Source organism: Erinaceus europaeus, chromosome 4, assembly GCF_950295315.1.
Source record: "Erinaceus europaeus chromosome 4, mEriEur2.1, whole genome shotgun sequence".
NCBI lineage: Eukaryota > Metazoa > Chordata > Mammalia > Eulipotyphla > Erinaceidae > Erinaceus > Erinaceus europaeus.
In genome coordinates, this window is record NC_080165.1 from 98262319 (window position 1) to 98288817 (window position 26499).

The 26499-nt window shown below is 41.9% G+C and overlaps 1 long non-coding RNA gene across 1 annotated transcript in view; it reads right to left on the reverse strand.

The window, feature by feature from the left end:
• Positions 1 to 26499, reverse strand: part of LOC132538121 (uncharacterized) — a 350189-nt gene that overhangs the window by 95203 nt on the left and 228487 nt on the right. The window lies entirely within an intron of this gene.

Sequence of the window (26499 nt, forward strand, 5' to 3'; positions counted from 1 at the left end):
AAGGGACCCAGGGGCGGAGAGGGAGGCAGAGCCGCGTCCCGACCCCCTGGGAAAGGAGGAGATGGAGGAGAGGAGGGAGGTGTCCCTAACAAAGCTCGAGGCTGAGAGAGGAGGGAGAATGTGGGGTGTGTCCTCCGCCCCCCTCACCTCAGCTCCGGGAAGGCGGGAAAGGACCCCCGGGCGCCGCCGGGGAACCTCGTCTGCAGCCCCCGGGGCCGGCGCGCTCCCGGGCGCTTCTCTGGGTTTAAGTAGTTTTTGTTTGTTTGTTAAGTGAGGGGGCTCATGCTTTATAGTGCATTCTTTGACATGCATTACAATTTCATTATGTCCCTGGCCCCCAAAGTTTTCTCCCTCTCCTCCCTCCCCAGAGTCCTTTGCTTTGGTGCAATACTGGGTTTAAATATTTAAGTGGAGAAAGGCAGGGGGCTAACAAGCAGAACAATAGGGCTGTGTTTGGGAATGCGAAACATTCGATGAGGCAGTGGCCATTGTCTTTTCTTTTTTCTTTTAAATTTTCCTAGCCTTTGGGACATTCCGCAAAATCGTCTTAGAATCTCTCCTGTAGACTTTACGTCTGTTTTGGGAAGCTCTGGTTAATTAGATAATTAGATCAAAGCCCAGAACAAAGATAAACTACCCTCATAATTAACCTTTTACAGTAATAAGGGCTTTCTAGTAAGCGCAGGCTGAACATAACATAACGAACGGGTGCCAGCACAGTGCAGTAACTTTTCACCCAGGAATTTCCCTTACCTCCCTTCGAACCAGTTATTTTCGCTGCCAATTTGCTCTTTATCCTCCTTAAAAAAAAAAAAAAAATGCATGCTTTGTTTATAGTGAAAGGGGAAATGAAAGTACTTCTTTTGCTTATAAACCTGATCCTTCTGGATTTGTTTGCATTGAGAGAAGTTGTTTGTACTCCAGGCTCTTAATTTATGGTGGCTAGATTTATGTCAGAGAGAAGCCTCTGCCAGGCTTCTAGGAACCAGTCAGACAAGTGTGGGAGAGAAGAAATCAGAGGGCAGCCAAAGGCCTGAAAAACCAAAAACCTGAGGTGTGGGGAGGTGAGCGGGTGTTTTGCCAGGCTGGATGACAGGTTTTGGCGGAAGATGAATTGGGAAGATGCTGGCAGAGAGAGCTAGTAGTAAAAATAGGAATGCATTAGTTATTTAATTCAGACTTAGGTTTTTGGCAGGTCAAAAGAGTGTAAAGTTTTCTTGTGAACCCTTAGAATGACTATTGCCGACCCTAACCAGAGTTTTGTAGCTCCAAATAAAAACTTTTATCTGTACATAATTTGGGGGTAGTGTGACCTGCAGGGAGACATTACTTATGTGCGTCTGTAGACGTACCACCAAGTTCCTAAGGAGAGCCTGCAATACATTTCAGAAATAAGGAATCCAGATGTCAATATTCCAATAGTCGGTAGGACTTGCATTAACTAGAGGGCGCAAAGCCATTTTGGCTCCATTGGAAGTGGAACAAGACCATTATTACTGCGTGTAGTTACATGCCACTTGTGTTTTTTGTTTATTACCTGGGTCCCCTGCATCTATGTGAAGCTACACATTTAAGATGTGTAATTTTATTGAATGCCTTATTGACTATGGGCTACTGGTTTAATTTTCAGATGAAAAAGCTATCCCCAAGATTTCCCAGTAATTCAAGTTTATTTCTTTTGAAGACAGATCAGTTTTTCCGACTCATAGATCTAACCAACTTTGCAAAGAAAAAGACACAGCAGCAACGAGATGTATGAACGGATAAAAGTGTTAGGAAAAGCCTCCACACACAAGAAATCATTTGCATAGGTTAACTGGTTTTGGGGACTGGTATTGGAGAGCTTATCTCAGTCTACACAGGAAAAACAAACAAAAAAACCTCGATTCCCTAGAAAACACAATTTTGTATTTTCCTAATTTCTGCTAAACTTTCTCATTTTCATTTAATAATCCTGCTGCAATCTTCTCTTCCAAACTAAATTACTCTTGCCATTTCTTTACATAACACTGAGATTCATTAGGCTAAATAGGTGAAGAGGAAATGCATTCTATCTGAGGAGTAGAAGTCTCAGCAAACTAAATAAGGAAAGGTCCGGATTTAAAAGGAAGCGACCTGTTGTGCAGCAACTAAAGCAAATAGAATGAAAGGTAAGCTAGCAGAATTTTGCACTTCAACTAAGCGGAGTAAACATTCTTCTCTTCCAGTCGTGAAAACCCCAACATCTAGCCTCTAGACTCTACCAGGGCATGGCTGCTCAGTGAATTGTGAAGGAAAGGTTGATCTTTACCCTAGAAATGTTAGTATTATTGCAGTGTGTCTCTTTACAAGTGACTAAGGAAATAATGTGTGTGGTCGAGTTTTTATGCGTGCGTGGGTGGAAAGGCTCATCACTTTATAGTAACCACTACCAATAGTGAGTGGGAAACACCACACACACACACACACACACACACACCCTATCACAGTTCTGTGTAACACTTCAAGTCTTGGTGGGAAAAAAAATAAAATGAAGATTATGACAATTTATAGGACCTGCAGAGATAGCATAGTGGTTACACAAAAAACGTTCATGCCTGAGTCTCCAAATAACTGGGTTCAGTTTCAAAAGAGGGAGTGAGGGAAAAGAGAACTTATTAAAAATTAAAGCAAAACTAAATAGGAAGCGGTCCAGGCGGGGGTTCATCTGGTAGTGTCCACACATTACATTGCACAAGGATCCAGGTTAAATTCCCAGTCCCTACCTGTAGAAAGGAAGCTTAGCAAGCAATGAAGCAGTGTTACAGGTGTCTGTCTCTTCCCATATCTACCTCCCCTTTCCCTCTCAACTTCTCTTTGTCTCCATCCAAAATAAATGCTTTTTAAAATATTTATTCCCTTTTATTATTGTTGTTATTGATGTTGTTGTTGGATAGGACAGAAAGAAATGGAGAGAGGAGGGGAAGACAGAGAGGGGGAGAGAAAGATAGACACCTGCAGACCTGCTTCACTGCTTGTGAAAGGATTCCCCTGCAAGTGGGGAGCTGGGGGCTCGAACTGGATGTTCTTGCACTTTGCGCCACCTGTGCCTAACCTGCTGCGCTACCGCCCAGACTCCCAGAGTTTTTTTTTAAAGAAGTAAGGAAAAAACCAGTTTTAATTTCCAAATTTGGGCCCAAAAAATAGCACACCTGAATAGTCCACCTACTTTGCCAGGAGCCCAGCCCTGACCACACTGGAGAAAGTTTTTTTTTTTTTTTCAATGAATTTATTTATTCATGAGAAAGATAGAGAAAGAACCAGCCATCACTCTGGTACATGTGCTGCTGAGGATCGAACTCAGGACCTCATGCTTGAGACTCTAGTGCCTTAGCCACTGTGCCACCTCCCGGACCACAAACATATTGACTCTTTGTTCTTTTTTTTTTTTTTTTTTTTTTTTTTTTTTTTTTTTAACCATAGCACTGTTCAGCTCTGGCTTATGGCGGTGTAAGGGATTGAACCTGAGACTTGAGAGCCTCAGGCATGAAATTCTCTTTGCATAACTATTATGCTATACCCCCACCCTGGAGAAAGTTTTGAAGCTGTAGTATTGTTCCTCTCTGAAAAAGTTGGCTCAGAACAGTGACAATCTGGAGATGACAAAAACAAAAACTTATCCAAGCCATACAATGTTTTTTATTGTTATTTTTTAATATTTGTTTATTCCCTTTTATTGCCCTAGTTGCTTTATTGTTGTAGTTACTATTGTTGTTGTTATTGATGATGTTAGATAGGACAGAGAAATGGAGAAAGGAGGGGAAGACAGAGAAGGGAAGAGGAAGATAGACACCTGCAGACCTGCTTCACTGCCTGTGAAGCGACTCCCCTTGCAGATGTGGGGGGGATGGGGTGGGTATCAAACCAGAATCCATATGCAGGTCCTTGCGCTTTGTGCCACCTGTGCTAAACCCGCTGTGCTACCACCCGACTCCCTATTGTTATTTTTTTATCAGAGCACTGATCAGCTCTGACTTATGGTGGTGAAGGGGATTAAACCTGGGACTTTAGCTCTCAGGCATGACCATTATGTTATCTTCTATTACAAACTATTTATTTATTTATTTATTTATTTACTTTTGCCTCCAGGGTTATCACTGGGACTCAGTAACTGCACTACAAATCCATTGCTCCTGGAGGCCATCTTTTTTCCATTGTTGCTGCTGCAGCTGTTGTTGAACAAGACAGAGAGAAATTGAGGGGCAGGGAAGATAGAGAGGGGGAGAGAAAGACACCTGCAGACCTGCTTCACCACTTGAGAAGTGACCCCCTCCCCCCTTGCAGGTGAGGACCCAGGAGCTTGAACCAGGATCTTTGCGTGGGTCCTTACCCTTAGTACTATGGGCAGTTAACCCCCCAAAATATTTGTTTTTTATTTAATTTTCTTTATTATTTTTGTTGCCCTTGGTGTTTCTATTTATTATTTTTTTAATACTGTAGTAGAATAGGCAAGTGGGGCCAGGCTGGGAGGGGGCAGGGAAATTTTACTTCGTGAGAGATAGGCAGGGAAATTTTATTTATTTCGTGAGAGATAGGAGGAGAGAGAGAAAAAGAACTGATATGACTTTGGTATATGTGCTGCCAGGAGTCAATATGGGGACTTCATGCATAGTGCATGGCAAATAGAGAATGTCAAATAAATATTAGTTAACTTAATTTCTTAGGCTCTTCCCCTCCTCTCAATTGAAAAAAAAAAAAAGATGGAAAATATCGTTATGAAAAAAAACATTGCTGTTTCAGCTCTCCAATGTTACAGCTCAAAGGTAGCCATCAACAAGAGGAGGCTGCATAGTTCATTTCTTATTAGGCGTTTCAGGTCGATTACTACCAGGCCTAAACAACTTTATACTCCAGCACGCAGCCTTTTCTCTTTTTCAAGCTGGGTGTGGCACAAGCTGATTAGTTAGAGTCCACCATTGCTGACTATCAAAGGTGAGAGCCGACAGGCTGCAATCAGAGCCCTCCAAGGTTTCCACTTGAGACTGGAATGCGGAAATGACAGTTCACCACCTGCAGTTTTCTCTCCTTCAATCTTTGACCTGTGGATTTTTCATTTCAATATAACCTCTCATTGCTTCTCATTTTTCCCATGAAGTTCAGAACTATTACCCTGGAATAGAAAGCCATGGCATTTTTAATATTTTTTTCAGCTAAAGAAGTCTAAGAAAATGGAAAAAAAAAAAAAGGACAGTCACACTGACCTCTATCCTGCCCTCATTTCTCACATGAAACCATATGAGCAGAAAGGATCATCCTTATCTCTCAGGACAGCTAGCCTTGCAAAACTTCCCCCCTAATATTGTAAAACTTGGTTTGTCATTGATCTCCAGTTGCCTCATACTACTTAAGATATGCCTGTACAACTGTGTATTTTTTTAATATTTTATTTATTTATTAATGAGAAAGATAGGAGGAGAGAGAGAAAGAACCAGATATCACTCTGGTACATGTGCTGCTGGGGATTGAACTCAGGATCTCATGCCTGAGAGTCCAGTGCTTTATCCACTGCACCACCTCCCATACTACACTAACTGTGTAATTTTTTTTTTAAGAATTTTTTAGTATTTACTGGCTAGAGACAGAGAAATCAAGAGGAAAGGGGGAGATAGAGATGGGGACAGATAAAGAGATACCACAGCTCTGCTTCACCACTCATGAAGCTTCCCCCTGCAGGTGTGTGCCAGGGGCTTGAACCAGAGTCTTGTGCACTGTAATATGTGCACTTAAATGGTGCCACTACCTGCTCCCTGAAACTATCTAATCTTTATCAGACCTGGCTTTAAAATACACCTATTGTTTTGTTGGTCTGTTTCTTTGGGTTTATATTTCCCTGTGAAGGCTCCTGTGCCATGCCAAAATTATAATAAATCACATTGGAATAAATTTCCTTGTTTATTCCCCCTTTTGTTGCCCTTGTTTTTTTTATTATTGTTGTACTTAATATTGCTGCTGTCGTTGTTAGATAGGACAGAGAGAAATGGACAGAGGAGGGGAAGACAGAGAAAGGGAGGGAAAGATAGACACTTGCAGACCTGCTTCACTGCTTGTGAAGTGACTCCCCTGCAGATGGGGAGCCGGGGGCTCAAACTGGGATCCTTATGCTGGTCTCTGCGCTTTGCACCACCTGCACTTTACCTGCTGCGCTACCTCCCGACTCCCTGGGATAAATTTCTAAGTCAGGGGCTGGGGTAGTGGCTCTCCTAGTTAGGCACAAACCTTCCCATGCACAAGGGCCAAAGTTCCCACCTAGAGGGAGGAAGCTTCCTAAATAGTGATAGTGTTGCAGATGTTTCTCTTCCTCTCTGTCCCTGTCTCCCCTCCTCCTCTCAGTTTCTCTCTATCCTATCAAATACAAATAATTAAAATTTTAAAAAAATAACAAGGCAGGGGAGATAGTATAATGATTATGCAAACAAATTTTCATGCCTGAGGCTCTAATGCCCTAGGTTCAATCCCCTCCACCACCATAAGCCAGAGTTAAACAGGGCTCTGGAAAAAAAAAATTAAAAATGTATTATTATTATTAAATTTAAGAAAACACTTTTGGGGGGCGCCAGGCGGTGGCGCACCTGGTTGAGCATACACATAACAGTGCACAAGGACCTGGTTTCAAGCCCCTGGTCCCTACCTGCAGGGGAGAAGCTTTAGGAGTGGTGAAGCAGGGCTGCAGTTGTCTCTCTGTCTCCTTCTCTCTCACCTACTCCACTCAATTTCTCTTGCTGCCTCTATCCAATAAATAAAATAAAACTTTCTTAAAAGTCTAGTTCTGTGCACTTAACGCTGATTCTGTCAGTAACAGATCCCCACACCTTGGCGGATTCTGTCTGTAGCCAATCTGTGTATTTTCCCTAAATTATTCTGTTTCTCCCTGTCTCCTAACAAACTGTGGTAAGCAGATGATGACTCCAAATCTGTTCTTGTCCATTGGAGGGAAGCAAATCCTTACCACCACAAATATGTCTTTGGCAAAAAGTTAATTTCTTGGGCTAGACCCTGAAGGTGGACTAGAAGTTGGCTGGAATTTACCCAAAGGACAAGAAGGCTCTAATTCAAAGGGACATACACCCCTGGGTTGACAGCTGCATTTTTCACAATAGAGTGGAAGCAGCCTAAATGCCCATATATGGATGACTGGATAAAGAAGTTATGGCATATATACTCCATGGAATATTACTCTGCAATCAAAAAAAGATGATATTGTGTCTTAGGACAATAATGGATGAAATTGGAGGTGATTATGTTTAGTGAAATAAGAGATGAAAGACAACTACCAGATGGTTTCACTCATGTAGAATCTAGATACACATGAACTTGTAAAACAAACAACAGAAGCAAACTGTTTCTTTTTTTTTTCCTTTTTGTTTCCCATGTTGTTTATCGTTGTTGTAGTTATTATTATTGTTGTTATTTCTGTCATTGTTGTTGGATTGGAAAAAGAGAAATAGAGAGAGAAGGGAAGACAGAGGGGGAGAGAAAGATAGACACCTGCAGACCTGCTTCACCACCTGTGGAGCAACCCCCCTGCAGGGAGGGAGTCGGGGGTTCTAACCGGGATCCTTAGGCCAGTTCTTGTGCTTGGCCATGTGCGCTTTAACCCGCTGCACTACTGCCCAGCCCCCAACACCCAAACTGAGGTTCCAAGGCCCCAGGTTCAATTCCCAGCACTACCATAAGCCAGAGCTAAGCAGTGTCCTAGTTATAAAGAAAGATGAAAAAAAAATTGCATAGTTTTGAATCCTGTGCCTTCCTTAACAACCTTCCTAACAGACCTTTTTCCCAATTACGTTCCCTTTGGCTTTTGAATAGCTTTTGAATCACATGGGTCATTCATGCAGTTTCTCTGGGTCTCCCCCAGAGAACTCATATACAGGAGTTGTTATTTACATTTTCTCTTATCAGTCTGTCTAGTGCTTGTTTGGCTCTTTGTTAGGCCTCTTAAGAACCCAGAGAAACATGGGATAATTTACTTTGTGCTGACACCATGAAGGTGCTATATTATAGCAAATGGGAATTAGATGCAACTGGAATCACAACTGGAATCAGCAACTGGAATCACAACTGGAATCAGCAACTGGAATCACAACTGGAATCAGCAACCTTGAAAGTAAGCAAATCAGAAATCAGGAGTTGGGCGGTAGCACAGCGGGTTAAGTGCACATGGCACCAAGCGCAAGGACCGGTATAAAGATCCTGGTTGGAGCCTAGCTCCCCACCAGTAGGGGAGTCGCTTCACAGGCAGTGAGGCAGGTCTGCAGGTGTCTATCTTTCTCTGCCCCTCTCTGTCTTCCCCTCCTCTCTCCATTTCTCTCTGTCCTATCCAACAATGACGACATCAATAACAACATAATAACTATAACAATAAAACAACAAGGGCAACAAAAGGAAGTAAATATTTTTTTAAAAGTCAAGAAATCATCTTAGTTTTTTTTTTTGTTTTGTAGCTAGAGACAAAGCAAGACAGAGAGGGAGAAGGAGAGAGAAAAAGAGACAGAGATAGAGACCAGTACCAAAGCTTCCTTTGCTATGATGGGAACTGGGCTCGAAATTGAGTCTCACATCTGGCAAAGCAGCTCACTGTCCAGGTGAGCTATTTCAACAACCTGAAAGTAGGGCTGGACCAAAGCTGATTTTTTCTTTTTTTTTTTTATTATTATTTTTTTCTTTTTTATTTAAGAAAGGATTAATTAACAAAACCATAGGGTAGGAGGGGTACAACCCCACACAATTCCCACCGCCCAATCTCCATATCCCACCCCCTCCCCCGATAGCTTTCCCATTCTCTATCCCTCTGGGAGCATGGACCCAGGGTCATTGTGGGTTGCAGAAGGTAGAAGGTCTGGCTTCTGTAATTGCTTCCCCACTGAACATGGGCGTTGACTGGTCGGTCCATACTCCCAGTCTGCCTCTCTCTTTCCCTAGTAGGGTGGGTCTCTGGGGAAGCTGAGCTCCAGGACACATTGGTGGGGTCTTCAATCCAGGGAAGTCTGGCCGGCATCCTGATGACACCTGGATAAAGCTGATTTTTTCTTTAAGATGCAGAGAGGCAGTGAGAGAATGAAAGAGACCATGGCACCAAAGCTTCCTTCAATGTGTTGAGGGCCAGGCTCAAACTTGGGTCGTGCAAAGCAAAGTAGCACACTGTCCAAATGAGCTATTTCACTGCCCCTCTTAGACTTGTTTATATAAACCTAATATAATTACAATGGTCCTTAAATGTGGTATTATTATTATTACTACTACCCCCACAGCACTGCTCAGTTCTGCTTTATGGTAGTGCTAGGGATTGGGAATGGGTCCTTCAATGCCTCAGGACACTGGAGTACCAGTGATGCTATCACTCAGTCTTTAAAGGTATTAATAGGAAGCAGAAGAGACAGATTATGGGATCTGAGGACTCATCCTACTGTTGTTGTCTTTGAAAAGTAAAGGAGGGCCTGGGTGGTGGTGCACCCGGTTAAGTGCACATGTTATAGTACACGAGGTCCTGGGTTCAAGCCCCTGGCCCCCACCTGCATGGGGAAAACTTCACAAGCGGTGAAGCAATGATGCAGGTGTCTCTCTGTCTCTTTCCCTCTCTATCTCCCTGGCCCTCTTGATTTCTGGCTGTCTCTATCCAACAAATAAAGATAATAAAAATTAAAAAAAAAAAAAAAGAAAAAGAAAAGGAAAGGAAATTGAGCTGAGAAGTATAGAAAGCCTCTAGGAGCCAGGAAATATATATATATGGAAGGGAATTCCCCCCTAGAGCCTTCAGGAAGATAAATTCAGTTCAGATATTATCTTAATTTTTCACCCAATAAGAGTGTTTAATGTCAAACTTCTGACCTATAAAACTGAAAGGTAATAAACAGATGTTGTTTTAAACCACTAGAGTTCTGATAAGTCCTTACAATAGCAATAGAAAATTAACACATTATCTAACCAATATTTCAAAAAGCAGCAGCTAATCTTAGATTTTATCTTTCTGCTCAAGTCTGGTCAATTGCCAACTTTATTACTCCTTGCTTGCTAACTACAGGAGAATTTATTATGTCACATGCCTGGATTAATCAATGAGTAACTTCTCAGGAATCATTCTGTGTGGCAGCTTTTCAGTTCTATGAAAATGATATTAAAACATAATTTTCAGAGAGGTAGGCTCATAACCCTCATGCAATATGAAATGAACATGTGTCAAAGATTCTATACAACTCATTAATTAATGGAAGAACCAGTAGGAAATTGAAAATCAATTCAAAGTGCATTTTGAGATGTTGGATGTTGGAGCCGGATGGTGGTACACCTGGTTTAGTGCACGTATTACCATGCACAAGGACCTGGGTTCAAGTCCTCATCCCCCACCTGCAGGGAGAAAGCTTCAAGAGTAGTGCAGCAGTGTGGTGGGTCTCTCTCTCCCTCTCTCTCCCTACCTTCCCATCCACCTCAATTTCTCTCTTCTTTCAAATCAAATAAAGTTAAAATATATTTTAAAAAAGAAGAAGTTGGATGTTTACAGGAAATTTTACAAAGAAATGGTAGTGACAATAGCAAAACAGTAGATAGTGTACTAGTGGGTCATGAACTCAGGGATTATCTTTCTCACTACCATACAGAAACTGCATGAAGGAGTTAATCTTTACTTCTTTCTGGTAAAGTAACCCACTCAATAAGAAGTCTAGCAAAGGTGCAAAACCAATACTAAATTGAAAAAATACTTAATAACCTCTTCTATTTTTAATCTTCAGATACATTTTTAAAACTTTACATACTTATTTATATCAGAGCACTGCTCAGCTCTGGTTTATGGTGGTACCACGCTAAGTATTGAACCTGGCAGCCTCAGGTACCAAAGCCTTTTTGCATAGACATTATGCTACCTCCCCAGCTTTTAAATACGTAAATAATAATCATAACTTTATGGGGGTGGGGGTGGATAGCATAATGATTATGCAAAGAGACTGTCATGCTTGAGGACTTGAAGTTCCAGGTTCTCTGGAAAAAATGTACTTGGAAAAAAATATTAATTTTATGTATCAATCATGAGAGAAATTTTCACATGAGACAGACACAGAGAGAGGAGGTCAGTACATGCAGTGTTGGGAATCAAACCAGGAACCTCAGGCATCGGAGTCCAGAGAGCTACTAGTTGAACCACCTTTCCAGCCACCAAATATATAAATGAGATTTTCAGTCAGGGCATTTCTGATAGGTGGAAAGTTCACCAGGCAGTAATTGACCAATCCTGGGAGGCCTTTGGCTTGGAGACATGAGCTTCATCTTGGTCCGTGGATACACCTGGGTGTGATTAAAACACAAGATGCAATTTGATGTGATCTGGGGCCCATATTCAGCTTAGGAGCCTATGTGACCTCTGCATCCCTGTAGGTATGAGCTTACATTCTGTGGTAATGAGTAAGAATGTTCCAAGCTGCCCCAATATTAGGACCCATCTTCCTCAGGTGTAGCATAGAGTATGTTGTCCAGCCTCCCTTTGGAGGATGGAACATTCTCTACCGTTGTTAATCCAAGTTGAGGGCAAGGTTGTATGGGGGCCCACAAAGGGGTCTATTTTGTTGTTCCTGATAGAGATGACCAGTAACAATGGAGAAAGGGATTTATTTGAAGTCTAGGCCCATCATGTCAGTTTGGGAATCTCAGGACTCCCTGAATAGAGCCCCATTGATGGGGTGGCCTGATAGTGACTAAAGAATCATTGTTAAAGTATGCCAGTTTCTTGCCCTTATTCAGCTTTTGCAGTCCTTGCTTTGATAAGGTTAGCTTTGGAGTGAATGAGGGAAGTATAATAGGAAATAGGTGAGGAGGGTATCTAAGTCTAAGTAGACACTATTTCATTATGAATTTTATACTGACTCACTGCAGACTATTGTGTGCTTTTGCTCTCAGGTATATATTTTGCCCTAATTTATGGATACATGTGAACATATGCCTTATCTCATGGGACCTGGTCGGTAACTAGGTTTTGGGACTTTGTTAGGAAGTGAACCTCCTGGAATGGAATTAGAGAATCCTATTCTTCTAGCGTTTGCCCTTCTTCCGTAGCCAGTCAACAGCGTCAGGTTGAGCCTGATGTAAAAGTTTTGAAACCTCCTTTGAATCTGTAGAGGTGGCAGTCGTTGACTATGTGGGTCATAGTCTGTCTGTAGCCGCAGGGGCAGTTCGGGTCGTCTCTGGCTCCCCAACGATGGAACATAGCGGCGCACCAGCCATGGCCTGTTCGTTAGCGATTGAGGAGGGCCCAATCATAACGTGCTAGGTCAAAGCCGGGTTGACGCTTGCAGGGGTCTGTGATGAGGTGTTTGTTCTTTACTTCAGCTGACTGCTAACTCTGTTTCCAAGAGTCTGGAACAGAGAAGTTCAGTGTAGGCGTAGGGGACCAGATTGGGTGACGAGACGTCAAGCGTTGGACAGGGTGGGCGAAGATATCCACGTATATTGGCAGGTCCGGTAGAGCGTAGACGTGGGAAATGAACTTAGATGATGCCGCATCCTGACGAATATCTGGTGGGGTGATGTTGCTAAGAACTGGCAGCCATGGAACCGGGTGGAACGGATGGTTCCAGAAATTATCCTCATGGAGGAATATAATTTGGAATCGACCAAGTGGACATGGGGGCTACGGAACTATACTGGGGCACAGTATTCTGCAGTGGAATAGCATAATGCCAGAGATGATGATCGCAGTGTGGAAGCGCTCGCGCCCCATGAGGAGCTGGCCAGTCTTGCAATGATGTTATTCCTCGCGCCCACCTTTGCTGCAGTTTTTATGAGACGTTCGTGAAATGACAGAGTGCGATCGAGAGTAACGCTAAGATAGACTAGCTGGGCTTCATGCCGGATTCTCATATCGCCAAGCTGCACATTAAGCTCACGCGAGGCCGAGGCATGGTGTAGATGGAAAACAGATGATACCGTTTTTGCAGTGCTAGGGATTAGTCGCCATTTTTTACAGTAATCAGATATCAGAGACATGTCTTTCGTGAGTGTTTCCTCGAGGATGTCGAACTTGGATGCCTGAGTTGCACAGCAGATGTCATCGGCGTAGATGAACTTCCTTGAAGAAGTTTCTGGGAGGTCATTGATGTAAATATTAAATAGTGTAGGAGCCAGAACAGAGCCCTGGGGGAGAATCCTATGAAAGGAAAGGTCTCAGCTGAGTAATGAGGCTGAAGGGTTGGCATTCCATGCCAGAAGTCTCTGGACACAGTCTGAAGTGAAGCATGCTGAGGTGGTACTCATTGTGTTGATTAGGTTGGGATCAGCAGATACAATATCATTTGGTATGAATTGAAAGAAGCATGCAGGAAAGTGAGCCCCACCCTAAATGTTCCAGGACTGGGAGAAATATAGGCTCTATACAGGAAGAGGGAGGTTCCTGCTGTCTTAGGGTTTAAGAAGGCAATGGATAGTTAATGCTATAATCACATTATTTGGCAGTTGGGTTAACTTTGAAAAATCACTTTGTTAGGATTTGCTGTATCAATCACAGCATCACCATAATTTATGTCATTTGACATTATTTGTATATAGCTGTGCCACCAGTTGCTTCTGTTCTCCCTGGTGTGAGCTTTTAAGTGAGTCAACATATCAAAGACTCAGCCTATGGTCTGTGCATTAAAAAGATGGGTTTTACAGTCAACAATATGTATACACCTTCCCCATGTTTGGGAGCTACTCTCTTCCCTGATCCAGCTTTCTAGTCCTTTTTCCAGTCATGACATTATCTCCCTAGACAATAACTTGGATCCACCTGCATACCAGGTTTCAGGCTCAGCAGACAAAAAGAAGAAGGAGGAGGAGGAGGAGGAGGAGGAAGAGGAGGAGAAGGAGAAGAAGAGGAAGAGGAAGAGGAAGAGGAAGAAGAAGAAGAAGAAGAAGAAGAAGAAGAAGAAGAAGAAGAAGAAGAAGAAGAAGAAGAAGAAGAGAAACTAGTATAGCCACAGGCCCTTTGGAATATAACTAAAATAGGCCTGCTAGCTATCTACAAAATAGAGACCCCCCCACAACTCTTCATCTGCACTATTCCAGCCTTTAGGTTCATAACTAGTCAACAATTTGTTTGGTTTTATATGTCAACTCTCTTTTCAGCCACCAGGTTCCAGATGCTAACATTATGCCAACCAGACTTCCCTGGACAGACAACCCCACCAATGTGTCCTGGAGCTCTGCTTCCCCAGAAACCCGCCCCACTAGGGAAAGAGAGAGTCAGGCTGGGAGTATGGATTGACCTGTTAATGCCCATGTTCAGCAGAGAAGCAATTACAGAAGCCAGACCTTCCACCTTCTGCATTTACAATTACCTTGGGTCTATACTCCCAGAGAGTTAAAGAATAGGAAAGCTATCAAGGGAGGGGATGGGATACAGAGTTATGGTATTGTGTGGAGTTGTACCCCTCTTATCCTATGGTTTTGTCAGTGTTTCCTTTTTATAAAAAACAAACAAACAAAAAAACACGATGTGAGAATAGGCAGTAGTGCAGTGGGTTAAGCACAGGTGGCACAAAGCGCAAAGACTGGCATAAAGATCCCGGTTCAAGGCCCTGGCTCTCCACCTGCAGGGGGGTCGCTTCACAGGTGGTGAAGCAGGTCTGCAGGTGTCTCTCTTTCTTTACCCCTCTCTGTCTTCCCCTCCTCTCTCCATTTCTCTCTGTCCTATCCAAGAATGACAACATCAATAACAACAATAACTACAACAATAAAACAAGGGCAACAAAATGAATAAATAAATATTAAAAATATATATTAAAAAAAGAACATGGGCTTAGAATATAGGTCTTCTGGGTGACAGGGTGGGGTCACAGAATTGTAGTTATGGGTGCTATGCTCTGGGTGTGGAACTATACCCTGTAATCTTACAATCTTGAAAACCACTGTTAATCACAAAAATGAAAAACAAAATATAGTAATATAGGAATTGAAGTTAATTTAAAAAAGAAGAAGGATATAGTTTTCTCTTAGAAACAAAAACACCGGGAGTCGGGCTGTAGCGCAGCAGGTTAAGCGCAGGTGGTGCAAAGCACAAGGACCGGCATAAGGATCCCGGTTCCAACCCTGGCTCCCCACCTGCAGGGGAATTGCTTCACAGGCGGTGAAGCAGGTTTGCAGGTGTCTGTCTTTCTCTCCTCCTTTCTGTCTTCCCCTCCTCTCTCCATTTCTCTCTGTCCTATCCAACAACGACAACAACAATAATAACTACAACAATAAAACAACAAGGGCAGCAAAAGGGAATAAATAAATTAAATAAATATTAAAAAAAAAAGAAACAAAAACACCTATCCAAGAAGATCTACATACACTTAATGTTCATAGTAGTACAAACCCTTATAGTGCAAATTTGGAAGCAACCCAAGTGTCCAATGACAGATTATTGGCTAAAAAAATGTGTCATATATATATATATTACACAGTTGCTAAAAATGATGAAGTTATCTTCACCTCATCTTGGATGGAGCTTGAAGGCATCATGTTCAGTGAGATAAGCCAGAAAGCAAAAGATAAATACTGGATGATTTCACTTGTAAGTAGAATTTAAGAAACAAGGACAGAGTGGTCTGGGAGGTGGTGCAGTGGATAAGGCATTGGACTCTCAAGCATGAGGTCCTGGGTTCAATCCCCAGCAGCACATGTACCAGTGATGTCTGGTTCTTTCTCCTATCTTTCTCATCAATAAAGAAATAAAATCTTTAAAAAAAAAAAAAAAGAAAGAAAGGAAAAGAAACAAGGACAGAAAGGAAAAACAAAAAGCAAAACTTGAACTGGGTGGGGCGTATGCACCAAAGCAAAGGACTCTGTGAAAGGAGGAGAAAGGGGAGGTGGTGGGGAAAAGGACCTTGGGGTCCTGGTATATGATGGGGAAAAGGACCTAAGTTGGAGGTGAGAGTATTTTATAGAGAACTTTCATTAGGAGATGAAAAAATGTACCTATGTGTCAACATCTGTACTGCAAAACATTAACTCCCCCCCTTCTTCTTCTTCTAGCGTTTGCCAACTCCCCCCCTAAAAATGATAAAAACATTTAATGAGCAAAAGAGAAAAAAAAAACACTTAAAATATGTATCAGACATCACTGACAGAAGAGAGAGGAGGTGAGGCCCTTAGTACTCAGAAGAAAGCACACAGAGCCAGGGAGAGAGACTTGCAAGACTGCTAGCTAGCTCCTGTCTTTATTATTCTCTTTATTGTCAAGGGAAAGAGGAGGCCTTCAGGTCCCTCAGGACTGCCAGGACCAGACCATCAGGCCCCCATGCAGCCAGACCTCTCTTCTATCTTCTCTTTGTTTCCCATTTGTTACTGTCTCCCTCTTCAAACAGCCTTTACACCATAGGCTGACATTAGGTGCATTATGCCATTTGCATTAAGTGTAAAAGGTGCCATGTGCAAAACATGGGCTTTGAGCCAAAGCTACAAACAGGCTTTGAGTCAGGGTGTAGCCCTGTTCCAACAATATATATCTCACCAAAGTTGAATTTCACTAATATACCCACCCACTGATTTGAAAAAGAGATGTCTTGGGCTGGTGAAGTCCAAATAACATGGTTTTGCCATGTGCATGCAAAGGTTTAATTCCAATCCCCACAGCATTAAAGGTAGCTTTGTTGCTATAACCTCTTTCACTCTCTCTTCCTCTCTACTTTCTCTGTCTCTATCCAAAATATAAAAGAAATAAAGAAAAGAGTTGTCTTGAAAGAAAATATCTGGCCAGTGAGTTAGTATAGAAGTCACTACTATATTTTCATGCCAGAGACTCCATAGGTCATAGGTTCAATCCCTGACACTGCCATAAACCAGAGCTGAGTAGTGCTCTGATCTCTCCGTGATCTCTTGCTCTCTCTCTCACACAGACACACACACACACACACACACACACACACACACACACACACACACACACACACACACACACATATATATATATTTCTCACAGCACTGCTAAATTCTGGCTTATGGTGGTACTGGGAATTGAACCCAAGACCTGGGAGTCTCAGGCATAAGAGTGTTTTGCAGAACCATTATGCTATCTCCCTGGCCATAATTTTTTTTTAAATAAAATGTTCTGGATGTGGCTATTGACACATGACAAGAATAAAATAGATAAGAAATTGACTGAATTTTGAAATCATTAGCTTGAACTAAGAAATGTGTGAAGGGTGATCCAGAAGGTAATATAGTGGCTAGAGTACTGAACTTATAGGTATGAGTCCCTAAATGCAATCCTGCTATTGTAGGCATCAGAGTAATGCTCTGGTTCTTGTCTCTCATTAACAAACAATCTTTTAAAAAATATATTTATTTCTTTATTATTGCACAGAGGCAGAAATTGAGAGGGGAGGAGAAGATAGAGAAGGGAAGAGACAAAGAGACACCTGCAGACCTGCTTCCTCACTCGTGAAGCTTTCCCCCTGCAGGTAGGGGCTGGGAGCTTGAACCTAGGACCTTGTGCACTGACACTGTAATGTATGTGCTTAACTAGATCAGCCACTGCCTGATCCCCTATAAACAAAATCTTTAAAGACAAAGAAATCCTCCTTGCTAGACAAGATGTTGCTCTATACATGAATCATTTGATAAAGCTATAGAGATTTCTAAAATTAAGAAAGACATCTGTGGCCATATGAGAGTAAGTCCTGGACTCGTAATCTTCCATTTGCATTAAGCTAGTTGTAAGACCTGCTCAGGAGCCCAATGTTCTCTTCTGATGTGGCTGAGGAGGACTTAGGCAAAGAAAGATCTTCAAAGGGTGGAGTCACCACCACAGAAAGAAAAGAACTGGTGAGAGAGAACTTCTTCAGGGACAGAGATAGAAATAAATTAGAAAATATCTTAGTACAGGGCTAAGAAACCTTCTGAACCCTCTAGTATTTCTCCAAAATCTTCTGTTTCCTTTTTCTTTTTTAATCTTTAATATTTATTTTATTTGATAGGACAGAGAAATTGAGAAGGAAGGGGGAGAGGGAGAGGAAGAGAGAAAGATACTTGCAGACCTGTTTCTCCCTTGAAGGTGGAGGACAGGGGCCTGAACCAGGCTCCTTGCACAATGATCCCCTTGATCTGAAATGTCATAATAGGGGACGAGTGGTGGCACACCTGGTTGAGCACATATGTTACAATGAGCAAGGACCGGGGTTCAAGCCCCTGGTCCCTGCTTGAATGGGGAAAGCAGTGAGGCAGTGCTGCAGGTGTCTCTTTGTCTTTCTCCCCCTCTTTATCTCCCCTTTCCTCTCAATTTCTGGCTGTCTCTATCCAATAACTATGTACAGGTAATACAAAAAATTTAAAAAAGAAATGTCATATTAATCCCTAAACACAAGTCAGCATGTATACTTACTCCTCTTTCTTTCTTTCTTTTCTTTCTTTCTTTCTTTCTTTCTTTCTTTCTTTCTTTCTTTCTTTCTTTCGTTCTTTCTTTCTTTCTTTTTCTTTCTTCCTTCCTTCCCTTCTTTCTTTCTTTCTTTCTTTCTCCTTCCTTCCTTCCTCCCTCCCTCCCTCCCTCTTTCTTTCTTGCTTGCTTGTGAAGAGATAGTGTCTTGCACACATGTGATTCCACTGCTCCCAGCCGAAGGTATTTTCTTCTTTCAGACAGAGACAGAGAGAAAGGGAGGAACACTGTGACACTATGTCTTCTTCTGGTTCCATAGCATCTCCCATGTGATGCCAGGTTTGAGCCACCCCCCCACCTGCAGGGGAGTCACTTCACAAGCTGTGAAGCAGGTCTGCAGGTGTCTATCTTTCTCTCCCCCTCTCTGTCTTCTCCTCTCTCCATTTCTCTCTGTCCTATCCAACAACAACAACATCAACAACAACAACAATAATAACTACAACAACAATGAAAAACAAGGACAACAAAAGGGAAAATAAATAGTTAAAATTTTTTAAAAGACAATAAAAGAAAACAATGTATGTGTATAAAGAATGTTATAGTGGTCTGAGAGGTGGCATAGTGGATAAAACATTGGTCTCTCAAGCATGAGGTCCTGAGTTCAATCCCCAGCAGCACATGTACCAGAGTGATGTCTGGTTCTCTCTCTCTCTCTCTCTCTCTCATATTAATAAATAAAAAAAATATTTTTTAAAAAGAATGTTGTAGAGACTTCCAGAGGCGGGGCTGCGAGCAGCAGCAGATCTGTTTCTCTCCTCTCCTGTCCTCTCCCAGATCAACTAGGAATACCAAAGGAGACCACCTAGGACCGAAATGAAACAGGACTAGAATGACTACAGGAACCCACCAAATCACCGGTGAGTGCAAACACACGTGGCTGGTGACAGAGAGGAGCCTAGGGAGAGACTAAGTGGCTGGTAACAGTCAGGTGGTTTATCAGTTGAGACACCACCTCCAGTCTGTTCCACCAACAAGGGAACAGCTGAAGGGAGGAGAGGACTCCCCAGAGACTCACCAAGTGCAACTCTGAGTCTCCATTGCTACTGCACTCAGAATTGAGCAGTGACAGGGAGGGACACCGGGGAATAGAGATCTAACCAGGAAACTCAGAAGACCTATACCTTGGTGGCATAGATGTGGGGCTGTGAAAGTCTCTTTGCATAACCAACGGACTATCTCTGCTACACCCTGCCTTATCTCTTGGTCAGGAGTCAGAAGAAGAAAGCTAAGAAGCCTACTTAAAGTTTAGAAGCCCTCAGGCTCCCATAGCCTACAGAGAAGAAAAAAAAAAAAAAAGAGGCTTTTAAATCACTGAGCTCCAACTCAGGGATTAAAATACTATTGAAACAACTGTTAACTTCCACCACTGTGAACCCCTTAATTACCTTACTTAGACACAAGTCAATCCAGGAAATAGTGATCAGTAATTTGAAAAGTACTGAGAGAGGAAACTTATAACATAATATATAAAATGGTTAAACCAACAAGAAGAAATATTGGAGAAACTAACTAAGACAAGAGTCCAGCTAAAAGCCCCCCAAAGGGTGAAGCACAAAACAACAAATTCAACATCCAAACATTAGCTAAGGAAATAATCACAGGAGTGAGTAAAGAGTTTGAAAGAATTGTAATCAGGAATACAGGAACAACAAATGAGACTCTGGAAGAAAACACTAATTATCTCAAGGTTATTAGAGAGGTGAGAGCTAAAATAGCTGAGCTAAGAACACAGTTAGCTGAACAAGCTAAAACAGTATCAGAACAGGGAAACAAAATAGATGAACTCCAGAAAACATTAGAGGACAGAGAGAATAGAATCAATGAGGCTAAAAACACAATTAGCAAGATTGAGGATGAATTAGAGACAACTAAAAAAGAAGTAAGAGATCTCAAAAAGAGATTAAGAGATGCTGAAAACAACAACAGAGACCTATGAGATGACTTCAAAAGGAACAATATACGCATTATTGGCTTACCAGAGGAAGAAAGAGAGGGAGAGGAAGAAAGCATTCTTCAGGCCATAATAACTGAAAACTTCTCTAGTCTAGACAACATCAAAGACATAAAGATTCAAGAAGCCCAGAGGGTCCCAAACAGAATTAACCCAGACTTAAAAACACCAAGACACATCATACTTAGAATGGAATGGAAGAAGGATAAAGAAAGGATCCTGAAGGCTGCAAGAGAAAAAACAAAGAGCCACCTACAGAGGAAAACCCATAAGATTAGCAGAAGACTTCTCCACACAAACACTACAGGCCAGAAGAGAATGGCAAGATATCTATCGAGTGCTCAATGAGAAAGTCTTTCAACCAAGAATACTATATCCTGCTAGACTGTCACTCAGACTAGATAGAGGCATCAAAACCTTCTCAGACAACAACAAGCAACAGCTGAAGGAATCAACTATCACCAAGCCTGCCCTGAAAGAAGTTCTGAAAAGTCTTCTATAAACAGTCAGATCATCATAAACAGGACATATATCAGAACACTCTAAAACTATACAAGAATGGTGTTAAAATGTCTTCAATCTTTGATATCAATAAATGTCAATGGCCTGAATTCACCTATTAAAAGGCACAGAGTAGGAAGACAGATCATAAAATACAACCCAACAATATGCTGTCTACAGGATACCCACCTAACTCAACAAGACAAACACAGACTTAAAGTGAAAGGATGGAAAACTATCATACAAGCCAATGGCCCACAAAAAAAAAAAATAATAAAAGGGCAGGAACAGCTATTCTCATATCTGACATGATAGACTTTAAAATAGATAAGATTTAAAAAGATAGGAATGGACACTACTTAATGCTCAGAGGATCAGTCAATCAAGAGGACTTCACAATTATTAACAACTATGCACCCAATGAGAAGCCATCTAAATACATCAAATGTCTACTGAAAGAGCTACAGCAATATAGTAACAGCAACACAGTCATAGCAGGGGACTTTAATACCCCACTCTCTCAACTTGACAGATCATCCAGGAAGAAAATCAGTAAAGACATAAGGGAGCCAAATGAAGAGATAGATAAACTAGAACTATTGGACATTTTCAGAGTCATTCATCCCAAGAAACTGGAATACACATTTTACTCAAATCCACATGGGTCATTCTCAAGGATAGACCATATGTTAGGCCACAAAGAGAGCATCAGCCAATTCAAGAGCATTGAAATCATACCAAGCATCTTCTCAGACCACAGTGGAACTAAACTAACACTTAACAATCAACAAATATTAGTAATAGTCCCAAAATGTGGAAGTTCAACAGTACTCTTCCTAACAACCTCTGGGTCAAAGAGGAAATCAAGGAAGAAATCAAAATGTTTTGAGAGTTCGATGAAAATGAAGACACAAGCTATCAAAATATTTGGGACACAGCTAAGGCAGTACTGAGAGGGAAGTTCATAGCTATACAAGCACACATTAGGAAACAAGAAAAAGCACAAACAGCCTGATTGTACATCTTAAAGACCTAGAAGAAGAAGAACAAAGGAACCCTAAAGCAACCAGAAGGACAGAAATCACTAAAGTTAGGGCAGAAATAAATAACATTGAGAATAAGAAAATCATACAAAAGATCAACGAAAGTAAATGTTGGTTCTTCGAAAGAGTGAACAATATCGACAAACCTTTAACTAGAATCACAAAACAAAAAAGGGAAAAGACCCAAATAAATCAGATACTAAATGAAAGAGGAGATATCACAACAGACACCACAAAAATTCAACATATCATGCGAGGCTTCTATGAACAACTATATGCCACCAAGCTAGAGAACCTGGAAGAAATGGACTATTTCCTAGACACATACCAACTTCCAAAACTAAGTAAAGAGGAAGTGGATAACATGAACAGGCCCACCACAGCTAATGAAATAGAAACGGTTATCAAAAATCTTCCCAAAAATAAAAGTCCTGGACCAGATGGTTTTACAAATGAATTCTACAAAACCTTCAAAGAAGAACTAATACCTCTACTTTTAAAAGTCTTCCAGAACATTGAAGACACTGGAATACACCCTGCCAGCTTCTATGAAGCTAACCTCAGTTTGATACCCAAAACATACAGGGACACAACCAAGAAAGAAAACTACAGACCAATATCTCTGATGAACATAGATGCTAAAATACTGAACAAAATTCTAGCCAACCGGATACAGCAGTATATTAAAAAGATTGTTCATCATGACCAAGTGGGGTTTATCCCAGGCATGCAAGGTTGGTTTAATATACATAAATCAATCAGTGTTATCCACCACATCAACAAAAGCAAGACCAAAAACCACATGGTCATATCAATAGATGCAGAGAAAGCCTTTGACAAAATAAAATATCCCTTTATGATCAAAACACTACAAAAAATGGGAATAGATGGAAAATTCCTGAAGAGAGTGGAGTCTATATATAGCAAACCTACAGCCAATATCTTACTCAGTGGTGAAAAACGGGAAGCATTTCCACTCAGATCAGGTACTAAACAGGGCTGCCCACTATCACCATTATTATTCAACATAGTGTTGGAAGGCAGGAACAAGGAATTAAAGGGATACAGATTGGAAGAGAAGAAGTCAAACTCTCCCTATTTGCAGATGACAAGATATTATATACAGAAAAACCTAAGGAATCCAGCAAGAAGCTTTTGGAAATCATCAGGCAATACAGTAATGTGTCAGGCTACAAAATTAACATTCAAAAGTCTGTGACATTCCTCTATGCAAACACTAAGCTAGAAGAAATTGAAATCCAGAAATCAATTCCTTTTTGTTGTTATTGCCGGGCTGGCTTTATGGGTGGGTAACAGAGACAACCAGAAACACATGGCTGAGCTGAGAATGCAGTTTAATCTTTATTCACGAGCGGGCAAACATGTGATCTTCCGTCTTTCTCCTCCCGCGGCAGAGAGGGACTCTGAAACTAATCACCACACAGATCTGTCCTGCATCCTTCTCCTCTGGTGGCTGTGGCAGGAACTCAGGAAGTACGTAGGGTAGGGGGCAGGGAGAAGGGAGTAGCGCGAAAACTAGCAATGACCAAACCAAATCTCCCGGCAGGGGAGAGTGAGACCAAACCCATGTGAAGCATAGCAACAATTCCCCCTTTTCTTTTTAACTAAATGACCATAGTATCAGGAGTGTGGGGTGAACAGAAACCTATATCATACAGGCATTTTCAAAAAAGAAACTGGCACAAACATGGAGGAACATGTAAGTGAGCAACAAGAACCAGTGTGCTGCCAATGGAAGGCCTGAGGGGGGCGTTTTTGCCTCTGTGGGCAAGACTTTACCAGCTAAAAAAACATTTCTTGCCTCTGGGGGCTTCTTTTGCCTCTGGGGGGCATTACTTGCCTCGATGGGCATTATTTGGCATGGGGGCGGGGGTATGGCCTAGAGTCCCAAGGCAGCTGGCTGCAGTCAGTCTTTGAGAAACCCAGCAGCATTAAGGGAAGCTGCTAGTTTTGTGTAAAGTGTCCAAGAGGTGTATCAGTGAGTCCAATTGAAGTGCCAGGCCAAAGCAGATGTCCACTGAAGAATTGCCAGGGGGGGGTGAATTGTTGCATGAGGAAGGTCAGCCGTTGGAATTCCACTTTTTTGTAGAGAACTTGACCACTGCAGTTAACTTACTATGAAACAAAATTTGTAGCAGGTTAGAAGTTTACCACAATTGATGACTCTATTACAGTTGGAAGTCTTTTTTAGTATGATTTTAAGGTTGTTTAAAGTTTAAACAATAAAATGTGGAAAGGTAAATAGAGAACCATGGGAAAAAAAGCCTCAGGCATGAGAATCATTAGCATAACCATTGTGCAATCTACCATTTCTAATTGAGAAGGATTCAAGAGTTTTACATATCATCAAGTCTATTTAACCTTTTGTTACACCCATTGAAGATGGAGACACACCCTAGGTGTGCGCAGGTTTTTTTTTTTTAGACTAACTTAGTTAAAATATATTGATTTTTAACTAATTTTTAACTCAGACTTTAAATGTAAGTTAATTTTCCCTTTTTGAGAACTATGTTGAAAACCTTTTTCATTTAACTCTGTCTGGTAAGAATATAGCCTTAAAGTTACATTTTTAACCTTAAAGTTAATGTTTACCAAACTTTAAACACACATGTAAACATGGTCTTCAATACACAAGGTGGAAAACTTTTGTCATGAAGACATGTCATTTTAAACATGAGTTTAGATATATACTGTCTTAGCTGTCTGGGGAGTGCGTTGTCCGCAGTGGCTTCATGGGCAGCTTCACTTCCAGGAATTGCAGGTTGCGATCTCTGCAGGGATCTCTGTGTATTTTAGCTCCTCTGCCTTCAGAGCCGAGCTGGGGATCTTGGCCAGGGAGCCCAGTTTCAGCAGGGAGCCCATGGTCTCCGGGTGTTCCAGGATCTGTCCAGACTTCATAGCAGGAGGGCGGGCAGGCGGTCATGCAGAAGGCGCGGGCTGAGGTGCCCCGGGGTGGCGGCCAGTATGGGCTGCAGCCCTGCCCGCCATGCCTGCTGCCCTGCTCTTGGTGGCCGAGCAGCGTGGGGGGAGCCCACGCCCAATGCCCCGCGCCAAGCGGCGTAAAGCCGGCTCCTGCGGGCTGGCGTTGGGCTCCTGCGGGCTGGCATTGGGCAGAAACCACAGAGTGGTCCAGAGATAGATGTTCCAGAAACAACGAAACAGTCTCATGAAGAAAGGGCAGAGGTCTTTGGAGATCTCTTCACAAGCAAAAGAGAAGGCCATAGTGCATAGGTAGCCAAATTGTCACTTATCTGGGGGATGGGCAGGTCACTTCCCATGTTGTAGGCGCCATATGTTGTTATCACCGGGCTGGCTTCACGGGTGGGTAACAGAATCAACCAGAAACACGGCTGAGCTGAGAACGCAGTTTAATCTTTATTCACGAGCGGGCAAACATGTGCTCTTCCGTCTTTCTCCTCCCGCGGCAGAGAGGGACTCTGAAACTAATCACCACACAGATCTATCCTGCATCCTTCTCCTCCGGTGGCTGTGGCAGGAACTCAGGAAGTACATAGGGTACGGGGCGGGGAGAAGGGAGTAGTGCGAAAACTAGCAAGGGCCAAACCAAATTTCCCGGCAGGGGAGAGTGAGACCAAACCAATGTGAAGCATAGCAACACACCTTTTACTATAGCAACTAAAACAATAAAATATCTAGGAGTGAAAGACCTGTATACTGAAAATTATGAGTCACTACTCAAGGAAATTGAAAAAGACACAAAGAAGTGGAAAGATATTCCATGTTCATGGGTTGGAAGAATTAACATCATCAAAATGAATATACTACCCAGAACCATCTACAACTTAATGCTATCCCCATCAAGATCCCAATCACATTTTTTTGGAGAATAGAACAAATGCTACAAATGTTTATCTGGAAACAGAAAAGACCTAGAATTGCCAAAACAATCTTGAGAAAAAGAAACAGAACTGGAGGCATCACACTCCCAGATCTCAAATTGTATTATAGGGCCATTGTCACTGCTTGGTACTGGAACATGAATAGACACACTGATCAGTGGAATAGAATTGAGAGCCTAGAAGTGAGGCCCCACACCTATAGACATCTTATCTTTGACAAAGGTGCCCAGACTATTACATGGGGAAAGCAGAGTCTCTTCAACAAATGGTGTTGGAAACAATGGGTTGAAACATGCAGAAGAATAAAACTGAATCACTGTATTTCACCAAATACAAAAGTAAATTCCAAGTGGATCAAGGACTTGAATGTTAGACCACTAACTATCAGATACTTAGAGGAAAATATTGGCAGAACTCTTTTCCACATAAATTTTAAAGACATCTTCAATGAAACGAATCCAATTACAAAGAAGACTAAGGCAAGTATAAACCTATGGGACTACATCAAATTAAAAAGCTTCTTCATAGCAAAAGAAACCACTACCCAAACCAAGAGACCCCTCACAGAATGGGAGAAGATCTTTACATGCCATACATCAGACAAGAGTTTAATAACCAACATATATAAAGAGCTTGCCAAACTCAACAACAAGACAACAAATAACCCCATCCAAAAATGGGGGGAGGACTTGGACAGAATATTCACCACAGAAGAGATCCAAAAGGCTGAGA